The following is an 11,417-nucleotide window of genomic DNA, read 5'->3' as shown; positions in this document are numbered from 1 at the left end:
CTTCTGACCACGCTCAGGAATCACTCCTAGTGGTGTTCAGGAGACCATATGGAATGCTGGGTATCAAAATTAGGTTGGCTGCATGCAAGGCAAGTACCCTACCTGCTGTATTATTGCTCTGGTCCACCTTCAAATTTTTATTTTTCAGTATGACTTTGCTTTCATGGTTCCTTTTGATTTTATACAAACTTTATTATTGACTTTTCTACATTATTGAAGATTATCTGAATTTGGATGAGGATTTCTTTGAACCTATACAATAGCTTAAGTAGGATCATCATATTAGCTATATTGATTATTTTAATCCAGTAACATGGGATTTCTCATTTCCTAAAGACTTTTTATCATTTTCATAAGTAATTCCCCATATCTTTTATTAAGTTGTTTCCTAGATACTTGGTGTTTTTTTTTTTTTGTATACTATTTTAAATGGTATAGACACCTTGATAACTTTCTCCTCTGAGTCTTTGTATATAAGAATGCAACCAATTTTTGTGCATTGACTTTATAATCAGCTACTTTTCTGTATTGGTTTATTGTTTTTAGGAGTATTTTTATGGAAACTTTAGAGCAGGGGTCCTCAAACTTTTTAAACAGGAACCAGTTCATTGGAGGGCCAGAATATAAAAATCTATTAAATATTTAAAAATCTATTAAAATATTTCTTTGCACACTGCACATATTTTTATTTTGAAGCAAAAAACAAATGAGAACAAATACAATATTTAAAATGAATACCAAGTAAACTTAAATCAACAAACATACCATTATTTCAATGGGAACTATGGGCCTTCTTTTGGTGGGCCATAGTTTGAGGACACCTACCAGAGACTGAGAGGAGTCAAGAGACGAGAAAAGGAGGGGTGTTGAATGGAGAGTGTGGCACATCTCCCACACATAGGCACTGCAGGCCCAGGATGAGCTGACAGCTAAGAAGTACAGGTATCGGTGGCTAAAACTCCCAGTGGGCCAGATAAATGTCCTTGGCAGACTGAATGTGGCCCATGGTCCATAGTTTGGGAACCCCTGCTTTAGGGTCTTCTGTGCATATTGTCATGTTTGTTTGAAACTGTTCTTATACCTTCTAAATTATAGCTTTGCTGGGTAGTGGACTCTAGGTTGAAAGTATTTTTCTTTTTTTTTTTTTGTTTAATGATTGCTTTAATGATTTATTACATTCATAATTTTTAACATAATTTTTATTTTGATCATAGTGGCTTACATATTGTTGACAATAATATTTTAGGTACATATTTACATAAAATCAGGGGGGATTCCCATCACCGGTTTGTCTTCCCTACTCCTCCGTTTTTGTCCTACCTCCCATATCCTCTTCCCTCACCCCCAGGGCTGCTAGAATATGTGGTCCCCTCAGTACCTATCCTATTACTTCGTAGTCTTACACCTGTTTGGTCCTGATGCCTCCTTTATTTCCCCCTCTAATTGGGGGGCAGGACTAGCTTTCATTCAGTATGTTCAATATGTAAGATATTATACAGAAGATCTGTTCTGATTCTTACGTTGTTTCCCTTGTACTTGAGGGTTTTATTCTCTAGTGATTCTTCCTTAAAAATTCTGTCTTTGTCTTCTGATTTTACCATTTTGATTACTGTGTGTTTTGGCATTGTTTTGTTTGAGTCTATTTTGTTTTGTACTCTTTGGATCTCTTGAATCTGTGCAGGTGCCTCTCTCCAGAGATTAGGAAAGTTCTTAGTTATTATTTCTTCCACCAGCCATTCTGACTCTTAGGGAGTGAGTAAATGTTCTTTTATTATTTAACCAATACAGTTTCAGATTTACAAGATGTATAGAGTTTGGAGAACAGTGGTGATGATTTCATAATAAAATGTATGTTCTTAATGTCACTGAAATCTATATTTAAAAATTTTAACATGACCTGTTTTATTTTATATGTATCCTTCTTCAATTGCATTTTAAACATATGCAAGAAAAAAAAAACAAGAAAAAACACAAAGAAAAATGTAAGCATCTCGTAACCTTTTATTCTTTCCAAGTATGAGACATTTCATTTTATAGTATGCTCAGAGAATTATTCCCTAATGCGATGTTAACACATTCTCCTCTGTCCAAACTATGGTGGTTCTGCATGCTGTTACATTCCAAGAATTCCTGTTCTAATTAAAATTTGACTCTAATAAGATTTCCCGGCTCTTAAAATGTGATCTATCAATTGCTGGCATTTCTTGGGATGTAGCTAGTGTAATGCATATAACTACTGTGGGACAGTCGGCACTGGCTGAGTTGAGGAAGAAATAACAAAGTTGAGCGAAGAAATAACAGGGGGAAAAAACAGCGAAGAATGAAAAAATATCATTGACAGAGTAGTTAAGTAGGCAGGGATTTGCATACTTCAGGAATAAGCAGGAATTGATATATTGTCACAGTCATAGGGTATCTCACCAAGGAGTTCTGACAGTTGGTGATCTGGAATCCAGCAAGAATTCAGAAGGCATTTATGCTTTTGCAAAATTAACTTAGTGCTGGGGCTGAAGAGATAGCACAGTGGTAAATCATTTGCTTTGCATGCAGTCAATCCAGAAAGGACTCAGGTTCGATTCTCAGCATCCCAGTGATTTCTGAATGCAGAGCCTAGAGCAACCCCTGAGGGCCACCGGGTGTGGCCCAAAAACCAAATAAATACCCCCCCAAAATTAGTACTTTGAGTATGGGTTCTTGAATTTAGATAAAATTAGCAAAAAATATTCCAGATGTGTTTGTTGGGTAGGTACTGGGAGCTACTATAGGATTACAATGCATTCTAGACCCATGTTTGATTTCTTGCACCACCTTGGTTTCAGCCCTGTAAGCCTGGGTAGCCTGAGCATTGTAGGAGCAAGCACTCTTGCATCTTAGGGTCCTTGCATAGAAACATCAGGCCAGTTAATGAAGAATTGCTAATGGGAGTCTGGATATCCAGAAAACTTCTTGGGATTCATCCTACCCCATGAACAAACAAAACAAACTTCAGATGTTTATTATATTAAAGTTTTAATTATTGTTCCATTTAGTAGGTAGTTCTAGGTCTTTTAATGCCTAGCCCACTCGCTGTGCTTCCCATGTACGGTTTCACTTATCTGGTTTCTTAATCATCTCTCTTATCAGTCAACAATGTCACTGCCACCTGTCCTGTTCCCTGTTGAACTTTCTCTGTATGTCACCTTTCCTGTCCCCTAGTCTCAGAGGTCTGCTGTTCTGTGGTCTGCTGCTAGGGCTCTGTATCCTGCCTCTTAAGGCTGCAATTTGTTCTTTTGGTGTTTCTTTGTTCTCAGTTACATGGGTGAGAACTACTGTTTCTCGTGCCATTTTCAGTGGCACTGGTCAAAAAGAGGCCACTGTCAGACTCTAAAGAGGAAGCCCCAGACCTGTTTCCCTCTTAAGTGCTATTGTTTGCCATTCAACCATTTAACCATTCATGACCTTACTGAATAACCCTCATGTAGGCAAGATTTAAAATGACCAATTGTATTTACCAGGTTACCTGGAGCCTCACCTTTTGCCCCTCTACCTTTATATGATATTGGGATATGCGTTAGCAGTTCAGGATTCTGGAGTTTCCAGAAAGAAGGTTAACTAGAGTATAGCAGAGCCTCAAATTGCTTGAATTCAACAGGTTAAAAGACAAATTTTGTTCTCAGAATCTTAGTTACTAGTTATTAGATCTTGCCACAGAGATAGTCCTCAAAAGGGGGACAAAAGCTAATTCCAAGCATGTGGGGCTAAAGTTGACACCCATCTTGAATAAAATCAGGATTAGCTAGAAACTAAGCCCAGTAGGGTTATGACCATGAGAACTATTTGCTAGCCAACTGATCAAGGATGAGTCCTAATAAAATAAAGTTAAATCTATCATCAATTTATAATTTTATGGAACATCAAGATAGTTGTTAGTGTAGTTATTTTTTTAACCTGTGCTCACCACTTTTTGTGGTAAGGTTCATATTATGGGCTGGTTCTTTTGGCTCTAATCTCTATTGTCTCTGTGTATTATTACTATACTGTCTTTTATTTTTCTTAAATCCCACAGATAATTGAGACTATTCTGTGTCTATCTCTCTCCCTCTGACTTATTTCATTCAGCATAATAGTCTCCATATCTATTCATGTATAGGCATATTTATGACTTTATTTTTCCTAACAACTGCATAGTTTCTGTTAATGTAGATGCACCACTTTTTCTTTATTATAGTATTCTGTTGTGTAGACCACTCTTTCTTTAGCCACTCATCTGTTGTCAGGCACCTGGGTTATTTCCATATTCTGGCAGTTGTAAATAGAGCTGCAGTGAACATAGGTATACAGAGAGCTTTTTTGAGTTCCTAAGGTATAGGACCAGATGGAAGCTCAATTTTCAGTGTTTTTGAGGAATATCCAGAAAGTCTGGACTTGATGGCATTCCCACCAGCAGCGGTGAATGAGTTTTTTTCTCCCCACATCTTCACCAGCACTGATTATTCTTGTTCTTTGTGATGTGTGCCAGTCTCTGTGGTGTGAGATACCTCATCATTGTTTTGATTTGCAGCTCCCTGATTATAAGTAATGTGGAGCATTTTGTTATGTTCCTTTTGGCCCTTTGTATTTCTTCTTTGAGGAAGTGTCTATTCACTTATTCTCCCCATTTCTTTGATTGGGGATGTTTTTTCTTGTTAAGTTCTGTATACATTAGATACATTAGCCTTATATACATTAGATATTAACCCCTTATCTGATGGGTATTGAGTAAATTGTTTCTCCCATTCTGTGGGTGGTCTTTGTGTCCTAGTCACTGTTTACTTTACATTCCCACCATGAATGTCCCCCCATCTCCCTCCTCCCACAACCTCTGCCTATATTTGAGACAGGCATTCTACTTCTCTCACTCATTAAGGTTGTCATGATAGTTGTTAGTGTAATTATTTCCCTAACTGTACCACTATTCTTTGTGGTGAGCTTCATATTGTGAGCAGGTCTTTTCAGCCCTCATCTCTATTGTCTCTGGGGATTGTTACAATAATGTCCTTAATTTAAGAAAAATTAATCTTCTCAGGTTAATGTAGTCTCATTTGTCTCTACTTCCACTTGTTTGTACAGTGCTATTTCCTCCTTAAGTCTTAAGTCTTTAGCCTCAATGTCATGGAGTGTATTACCTACATGTTGTTCTATGTAACTTATTGTTCTGGATCTAATATCAAGGTCTTTAATTCATTTGGATTTGACTTTTGTGCATGGTGTTAGATGGAGATCTGATTTCGCTTTTTTGTATGTGGCTGACCAGTTGTTTCAACACCACTTGTTGAATAAGCTTTCCTTGCTCCACTTTGCAGTTCTTGCCTCTTTATCAAATATTAATTGATTGTATGTTTGAGGAACATTTTCTCAATATTCAATTCCTTACCACTTATCTGTGGATCTATCTTTATTCCAATACCATGCTGTTTTAATGACTATTGATGTGTAGTACAATTTAAAGTTGGGAAAACTGATGCTTCCTATTTTCTCCTTCTCTCCTCCTCTTTCTTCTTATTCGTCGTCTTCTTCCTTCTTCTTCTTCTTCTTCTTCTTCTTCTTCTTCTTCTTCTTCTTCTTCTTCTTCTTCTTCTTTCTTCTTCTTCTTCTTCTTCTTCTTCTTCTTCTTGCTTTTTGGGGCACACCTTGTGATGCTCAAGGATTACGCCTGGCTATGTACTCAGAAATTGCTCCTGGCTTGGGGGATCATATGGGATGTTGGGGATTGAAACAAGGTCCATCCTGGATTGGCTACATGCAAGGCAAATGCCCTACTGCTACATTATCTTCTTTTCCATCTTCTTTTCCTTAAGGATTGCTTTAGCTATTGTTGGGAGTTTAATGTTCCAAATGAATTTCAGGAGTGTTTGCTTACTTCTTTGAAAAATGTCATGGTTATCCCTAGAGGGATTGCATTAAAATTGTAAAAGACTTTGGGAAAAATTGCCATTTTAATTATGTTAATTCTTCCTGTTTATGAACAGGGTATATGTCTCCATTTTCTTGTGTCCCTTTTTATTTCTTGAACCAGGGTTTTGTAGTTTTCTTTGTATAGATTATTTGCCTCTTTCATTTGACTCCAAGGTATTTGAGTTTCTGTGGCATTATTGTGAATGGGATTGTATTTTTAATGCCTATTTCTTCTCTGTCATTATTTGTGTATAAGAACATTGATTTTTGCATGTTAATTTTGTAACCTGTTACTTTGCTACATGAATTTATTGTTTCTAGAAACTTTTTAGTAGAGTATTTAAGGTTTTCTAAATATAGTATCATGTTATCTGTAAACAGTGAAAGCTTGCTTTTTTCCTTTTCTATCTGGATGCTCTTGATATCTTTTTCTTTCCTAATTGCTATAGCAAGTACATCCAGTACTTAAAAAGGAGTGGCAAAAGGAGGAAACCTTGACTTGTGCCAGATTTTAGAGGAAAGGCTTTCAGTTTATCTGCATTGCATATAATATTTTCCATGGGCTTGTAATAAATGTCTTGAGTATGTTGAGAAACATTCCTTCCATTCCCATCTTGTTGAGAGTTTTTATTATGAATGGGTATTGGACCTTATCAAACACTTTCTCTACATCTATTGATATGATCATATGGTTTTTATTTTCTCTTTTGTTGATATGGTGTATTATGTTGATTGACTTGAATATGTTAAACTGTCCTTGCATCTCTGGAATGAAATATATGTGGTCATGGTATATAACCTTTTTGATGAAGTATTCGATTCTATTCACTAGGATTTTGTTGAGGATCTTTGCATCTGTGTTCATCAGGGATATTGGTCTGTAGTTCTCTTTTATGTGACATCGTTGTCTGCTTTTGATAGCAGCGTGATGTTATTTTTGTAAAAACTATTTGGGAGTATTTCCATTTCTTCAGTTTCCTGAAAGAGCCTGATGGTGATTGGTAATAAGTCCTCTTGAAAGATTTGAAAGAATTTGTTAGCGAATTAATCTGGGCCTTGGCTTTTGTTTTGAAGAAGACATTTTGTCACTATTTAAATTTCCTCAATATTAATGGGCCTATTCAGATATGCTAGTTCATTTTGGTTCAACTTTTGGAGGTTATAATAGTCTAAGAATTTAATCATTTTTTTCAAGTTCTCTTGTTTTGTGGCATAGTGTTTCTCATAGTAGTCTTTGATTATCTTTGAATTTCTGTAGTATCAGTAATGAACTCCCCCTTTTCATTTCTAATTTGGTTTATTAATTTTCTTTCTCCATTTTTTTTATTTACAACATCAACTTTTAATAGATTACCAGTGTTAAGACAATTAAGTAGGCAGAAATTGCTTTACAAAAAAGGTGGAAAGTCCAAAATGTCACTTTCTATAGAGAGCCCACCATTTTATTCAGAGCAAAAAAATAAAGGGGGAGGCAAAGTTTTGATCATATGAGAAAGAACTCAAACTGTAGATATGGAACCTACTCGAACTACACATGCAATGAGAAAAATAGTCTGCTAATACAACTGATTTGCTGCTGTGTTTGTCTACAGTTTGACTAATATTAACAATTATAAACAGAGCAGTGCAACTAGTATTTGGAACAATCCTTACATTGTTACAGTGTCAGGCAGAGCATTTCTCTTATCTTCACATCACTGTTTCTCTTTACGTACTTCCTCTTCTTCAGTAAAGTCATCTTTGATATTGAAGGTCTTACAAATTTCCTCAGGTGTTTTCTCCTTGATCATACAGCCAATATTCTCGCATGTAACATTAAGCAAATCTTTGATGTCTAAGTAGTTTGCAGCCAGAATCAGTTCAAAAAGTGTTCCTTGGTCCACATTCAGGAATTCTTGGTCCCAAACAGGGATATCATTTATTCTCTTTTCTTTGTTTTCATCATTCTTAGGAGGAGGGGATCATCTTTGTGGTGGGTGCACTACGGAATAACCTTTTTTAATATTGTAGCATTAACATTTGGGAGAGGAAGTGGGTCATCGTGTCCTTCTTCATCCATTCCCAAATCTTCCAACATGGTTTTGATAGTTACAGACTGTTTGGCAATTTCCACATCAACTTAAAGTATCTTTCCATCAGAACTCTGCAACTTAATAGAAGGCATGATGCCCCTTCAAAAGAGATGGCAGACTGAAGGTTGAGAGTAGGGTCGCATCAGAAAACCAAAGAGCAAAGCAGAGAACAAGGCCTCTCTCTCTCTCTCTCTGATTTTTCCTGTGGTTTATGAGTCTTGATTATTTTTTCAAAGAATCAACTCTTGCTTTCACTGATATTTTGGATTGTTTTAGGATTTTTAATTAATTAATTTCTGCTCTAAGCTTTTTTTTTATTAACTTCTGCCTGCCTATTTTTGGTTCATTTTGTTGATCACTTGTTAATTTTGTAAGCTGTGTCATTTATTTATGTAGGTTCCTTTTCCTTCCTGATGAGTACTTGCAAAGCTATAAATTTTCCTTTTAGTACCATTTTGCTGTGCCCACAAATTCTAATAATTTGTGTTTTTATTCTCATTTGTTTCCAGAAATCTTTTGATTTCATCTCTGACTCACTGGTTGTTCAGTAGTGAGCTATTTAATTTCCAGATGTTAAATTTTTTTCCTCTGTGTTTATTTGTAATTCACTTCTAATTTTAGGGCATTGTGATCTGAGAAAGTTGTTCTTACAATTTCTATCCTCTTGATTTTATGAGTTATGTCTTATGGACTAGTGTGTGGTCTATCCTGGAGAATGATGTGCATTTGAGAAGAATGCATATTCAGTTTTCTAGGGATAAAGAACCAAACACACACACACACATCCCTATATATCTTCCAGATCACTTTCTTCCATTTTTTAGAGCTAGTATGTTCTTATTATGTTTCAGCCTGGTTGATCTATCAAGGGGTGACAAGGTAGTATTGAAGTCTCGCACTATATTATTGTGCTGTTATTGATGTGTTCCTTCCAATTTGTCAAAATTGTTTTAAATATTTTGTTGGCCCCTCATTGAGTGTTTATGTTTATATATAAATATATATATTATGTTTATATGTTTAGGAGTGTGATTTTTTTCTGTTGTACATATCCCTTGATTATTCAGAAATGTCTACCTCTGTCCCTCATAACATTTTTAAATCTAAAGTCTATGACATCTGATATTAATATGGCCACTCCAGCTTTTTAAGGTATTTGTTTGCTTGGATATTTGTCCTCCAACCTCTGATTTTTGAGTCTATGTTTGTTCTGACTATCAGAAGTATTTTTTGTAGTCAGTAGAATGTTGGATTCAGTTTTCTGATCCATTTTGTCACTCTGTGACTTTTAATTGGTGAATTTAGTTTATTGACATTGAGAGAGATCATTGATTCAGTGTCATCTTTCAGTAGGTTTTTGGTGTGGGCAAGGCTTCTAAGTACTTTAGGAGCCAAACTTCTACCTGTTCTTACTTTCCAAGGCTGAAGACAGTACCAATTTCCAATATCAATCTTAGAAGAAAGTATAATTATTTACATCTGAGACCAGCTCTGGACTTAGAGGTGACTAACAATATATCTGTATGTTATTATACCTTGTTACAGCATCATAATATACTTGGTGACTTAAAACATTACACCTATATTAAAGTTTTGGAGGTCAGATATCTGAAAAGTGACTCATTGGGTTAAAGAAGCTGCTGGCAGGATTATTTCATAAAGCGTCTAGGAGATAACATGTTTGCTGGCTATTTCTAGCTTAGAGAGACCCACCCATTTGTTAGTGTATAGCCTTCTTCCATCTGCTATGATAACTATGCCTGGTGTAGTCTCTGCTTGTATGTTGTTTACTTGATCCTTAGCACTTTCAACATACTTATACAAAGAAAGCACTTTAAAATCTCAATAACTTTGAGTTCACTTTGCCTCCTCAAATTGTGTTTTATTTTGTCTTTTTGTTATGCAAGGTCAATTCCTTACCCTTCAGTTGATGATGGAAGAGGTAAAAAGAAGTGATGTACAGTTTTATGATCATGTGGTGGGAGAACAATGCCCAAAGTCCTGGGGTTAGTTCTAAGTCTCAGGGTAAGACTGAGCTACTGGACTGAGTACATGTAAGCATTTCTTTCCTCTGAAAGAATAGCTGGAGAAGGCTATTTTCTTTCCCCAGATCAACTGGCTCTGATGCTCTGCCAGTAGCAAGTTTAACTCACTTTTCCAAAGGTCAGATTTTAGAAAAAGCAGAGATTGAGGTGTGCTTCAGAGTGTTTTCTCTTCCTCTTGCCTGCTCAAAGCACAAAGGATTTTTTTCTCCTATATTTATTGTGGGAATATGGTCAAGCTCCAGGCTTGTCCCCTAGGAATTCTTTTGTTGTTGTTGGTTTTTTGTTTGTTTTTATTTTTATTTTTATTTATTTATTTTTGCCATACCTGGCAGTGCTCCAGTTATACCTGGCTCTATGCTAGGAAATCTCTCTTGGCCCAGGGGACCACATGGGATGCTGGAGATTGAACCTAGGTCTGTCCTGGGTCATATGCATTTAAGGCAAAAACATCCTACTGCTGTGCAACCACTTTCTGGCCCCATGAATTCTTAACATTTTGCTTTGTCCACACTGTCTCTCAGCAGTTTGCACTGTGTCCTCATTCATGATTTGTGGACTTTTCAGTCTGTACAGTTGTTCATCTACTATAAGACTAACTCATTCCAAGCTCCTGACAAAGAAAAACTGAAGTTTCTGCAGTTTTCCTTCTCTTGAATCAGGCTTCCCTGGCCTGTTCTTGCCCACTTCACTCACTTATAAAGTTCCCTTGGTCTTAAGCAGATACACTGGATATTCTCCCCATAGAAAATTTGACAAGTAATGTAAATTCCATTTGTAGCCTTAACCTTTCCTTGCCACATAACATAATCTTGTTCTCAGGTTCCAGGGATTAGGTCATAGACATTTTTAGGGAGACTATTATTCTACCAAACAAGATGCTTCCTCAAAAAAAATTTTTCCTGAAGAAGAGATAGGTATGCCAAAAAACATGGGGGAATCAGAGGAGAACCAAGAAACAAAGAACCAAGTTAGCATAGGGAAAAGGAATCACTAATAACTATGAAGAAGAATAAGTTTACTTTTTCTCTCCATAGGTTTTTAAAAGACCTTTGGGGTATTGGAGAGACAAAAAGGATATACATGTAGATAGGAGAGATAGTATAGAGGTTAGGGCACTTTCCTTGCATGTAACCATGATTGTGATAAATATAAAATCTAGACATCCCTGAAAAAATTTAAAATGTGAGAGGCTGGAGTGATAGCACAGCAGTAGGGTGTTTGCCTTGTACGCAGCTGATCCAGGATGGATGGTGGTTCAAATCTCGGTGTCCCATCTGGTCCCCCAAGCCAGGAGTGATTTCTGAGTGCAGAACCAGGAGTAATCCCTGAGTGTCACTGGGTATGGCCCCAAAACAAAATAAACAAAAAAAAAATTAAATGTGGAGAG

The 11,417-nt window shown here is 36.4% G+C and overlaps 1 pseudogene; it reads right to left on the bottom strand.

The window, feature by feature from the left end:
• Window positions 1-7,562: 7,562 nt before the first annotated feature.
• LOC126007136 (S-phase kinase-associated protein 1-like) lies at window positions 7,563-8,077 on the bottom strand (annotated as a pseudogene).
• Between the last annotated feature and the right edge of the window lie 3,340 nt (window positions 8,078-11,417).

Source organism: Suncus etruscus, chromosome 4 (assembly GCF_024139225.1).
Source record: "Suncus etruscus isolate mSunEtr1 chromosome 4, mSunEtr1.pri.cur, whole genome shotgun sequence".
Lineage (NCBI taxonomy): Eukaryota > Metazoa > Chordata > Mammalia > Eulipotyphla > Soricidae > Suncus > Suncus etruscus.
This window is presented reverse-complemented; position numbering and strand designations above follow the sequence as displayed.